The sequence below is a fragment of the Diceros bicornis genome, chromosome 19 (assembly GCF_020826845.1).
Source record: "Diceros bicornis minor isolate mBicDic1 chromosome 19, mDicBic1.mat.cur, whole genome shotgun sequence".
Lineage (NCBI taxonomy): Eukaryota > Metazoa > Chordata > Mammalia > Perissodactyla > Rhinocerotidae > Diceros > Diceros bicornis.
Window position 1 is genome coordinate 29,395,805 of NC_080758.1, and position 3,547 is coordinate 29,399,351.

The following is a 3,547-nucleotide window of genomic DNA, read 5'->3' on the forward strand; positions in this document are numbered from 1 at the left end:
AAGAAGCTAGTGTAGTCCAAGGTTGTCAACCGAAGTGAACTCACATTTATCCAGGAAGCAGGTGTGTGTTAAGGGCAGAATTCTTACAGACGCATATCCCACATGTGTCAAAGACAGAAATCTAAGTCCAAGATAAAATTAACCAAGTCTGTTTATTCATAAACTTGCAGCACGGGACCTCTTCTGCTATCATCTTTGTTTCAGTAGGAGTTCAAAGGTGTCAGGGAGTATGTTTTATCGAGTAAAAAAGAAATACTGTGTCTCACTGGAAAACGTTCTGTTAGGGTAGGATTTGTGGAGAGAGACCAGTTGGTATTCAGGTTCATCTGGCCATCCTCGGTTAGCTGCAAGGGGGCACGCAAGCAGTTTGGGGACATTTCAAAAGAGGAAGGGGCGGAGGGTTCTCTGTGGCCAGCCATTTCCTAGAACAAGCGGGAGTCGATGGGATGCTTTTTTGTAGTCAAACCGTCATCACGGTTATTCAGTGTCTAAGCCTTAGCAGAGGTCAGATGCAGAATCAGCAAGTTTCCCTGAATCCCAGGACTGTGAATGTGACCATCATGCTTCTTAAAAATAAAAGAAACTACAGTCAGTAGCAACATAAGCCAGTTCTAGCTGGGCCCACTGGTGCCCCAGCTTCTTTAGGAAGAACCTGATTCTGTTCTGGGGTTCAGGGGGCTCTGGGATTTGGGGGAGCCTGAGCCCTTCTCCAGCACTGTGTGTGTGTGTGTGTGTGTGTGTGTGTGTGTGTGTGTGTGTGTCTGTCTGATTCTCTCAATCGGTTGAGATCAGTCAATTCTCCACAGCTTTAACTTGGGCCAATGAACATGAGGGAAAAGTGGGTGGGTGGGAGGGCATGTGACCAAAAAAACTTTGTTTTTTTAGGAGATCATGGAAGTGACAGCCCATTTTCTGCCATGGGACATGCATGGGATTTGTTTTCAGTGTGTGGGAAAACGCTTATACAACTTGGCAACATGAATTTAAAGTCACAAAAATCTCTTTTGACCCTACAGTCCCCCTTCTAGTATCTTATCTATAGAATCAAGGTAGTTAGGAAAGAAAAAAATTACACGTTCGAAGATTATTGGCTTTTTGTTTTAATAAAGACAAAGAATTGGAAATAACCCAAGTATCCAACAATAGGGTGTCAGGAAACACTGTGAAAGACTTTGTAACAGGTCCCCCCCTCCCCAATTACAGGTGCTCCATCTAGCCAGCCCACCTTTCTGGCTTGTCTCCACCCTTCACTCTCTTTAAGCTACTTTACAATGATGTAAATTGAGGGAAACTGACAATGCAGGCAATTCTTGTCCATTAAAATGCAAATTGCATCCAGTGGAATGTAACTGATTATTGCTCTGTGGATATTGCCCAATTTTGCCAGTTTTGTATCTATTAAGCAAATTCATTTCAGCATCCCTACTGGGTTTATATATTTACTTGCTATTTGGATTCTCCTATGAACCAATGAAAACATCCTACTGGTGCTCCCATTAATTAACGAATTAAATAAAATCTTTAACATGTTCATTTTGTATGAGTCATGATTTTACTTTCTAAAAAACATGTATCCTTTAACAAGGTTAACCACCTATTGGAGATTGTTTAAAAATCCAGATTTGTTATTGTGTTCTCTGTTATACATTAAAACCAAAAGAAACATGGGCCCAGCCCTGTGGCCGAGTGGTTCAAGTTCCATGCACTCTGCTTCGGTGGCCCAAGTTCGAGGTTCGGATCCCAGGTGCAGACCTAATCCACTCACCAGCTGTGCTGTGGTGGTATGCCGCATACAGGTGGAGGAAGATCGGCACAGATGTTAGCTTAGGTCGAATCTTCCTCAGCAAAAAAACAAAAACAAAAACAAAAACAAAAACTAAAAGAAACAAAGGCCCTAATGCAAGTTTCCTATCATTGCTGTATCAAATTATCACAGATTTAGTAGCTTAAAATGACACAAATTTATCATCTTACAGTTTTGGAGGTCAGAAATCCAAAATGGGTTCACTGGGCTAAAACTAAAGTGTTGGCAGGGCTGGTTCCTTCTGGAGGCCCTGGGGGAGCATTTGTTTCCTGGCCTTTTCCAGCTTCTAGAGGCCGCCAGCATTCCTTGGCTTGTAGTCCCTTCCTCCACCTTCAAAGCCAGCAGCACGGCATCTACGGATGTCTTTCTGTCCTCACATCTCTGACTCATTTAAGGACCCTTGTGATCACACTGGACCCACCCACATAATCCATGGTAACCTCCCCACCTCAGAGTCCCTAACATAATCACATCTGCAAAATCCCTGTGCCCTGTAAGGTAACATATTCAACAGGTTCTGGGAATTAGGACGTGAACATCTTTGGGGGCCATGGTTCTGCCTGTCACAGACCCCTGGGCCTGATCCAGAGGATTTCTCTGAACTTTAAGTTCAATGAGAACTAACAGCTTCCCTATGTGTGAGTGAAGGTACCACGCTGAGTGCAAGAGGACATAGTGTAGGATCCCATTTAAATTAAATTCTATAATAGGCAACACTATGGTAGAAAAAATTAAAACAATTGTTGCCTCTGGGGGTAGGGTGGGGACTGACTGGGAAAGGGCATAAGGGAACCTTCTGAGATGATGGTCACATTCTGTATCTTGATAGGGTTTTAGGGTACAGAAGTCTAAACAAATAATGAATTCTAATGATATGTATTTAGGGGGAACTGTAGTGATGTCTGCCATATATTCTGAAATGTGATATAAAAGCATGGGTTGGTAGAGGGATGGATAAATACGTGATAAATAAGTATAGTAACATGTTTATGGCAGAGTCTAGATGGCGAGTATATAGGTGTTCACTGTAAAAATCTTTCATTTGTTGTTTGACGATTTTTATAAAAGAATTTTGGGGAAAAGATATGACTCTGAAATATCATCCAATGACTTAAATTAATAAAGGGACAGATTTGGAAAAATCATTAAGTTCTTCAACTTTTCTATTTAATCAAAGGCTCTCAATCAGAGCAATTTTGGAAGGTGTCTATAAAGGTGTGGGAGCATTTCTGGTGGTCTCCGTAATGGAGGAGGAGTACGACCAGAATGTACAGGGGAGGGGCCAGGGAAACCTACTGCAAGCACCCAGCCTATCCAAATGATAAAGAATCTCCACACCAAACGTTACTGAGGACACCGATTTAAAACCAAATCTTCCCTTCATAACTCTTCATCAATTTGCGGGCAGCACATCTCCAACTGGTTGTGACTCATTTCCTGAGAGTTGGCTGCATCTCCCACTTCTCGATAAACGCCCCCCAGCATGGTGCTCTACTCGACGATGGGTGACGGGGTGCTCCCTGATGACTCCAGCCCGAACTCCAGGTAGTTCCCTCCTCAGGTGAAGATGCAAATCTAGTGCCCCCCACGCTCCCCGGAACGGCCAAGAGGGAAGGGTGTTCCTGCAGTTCTTTGGCCAAGAAACCACCTCCAACACCACATCCCACTGTCACACCCCAACCCCCTCCCCCTGCACCAAATGGCAGGGGGAGGCACCTGAAAGTAACCACCATCACACCGAGC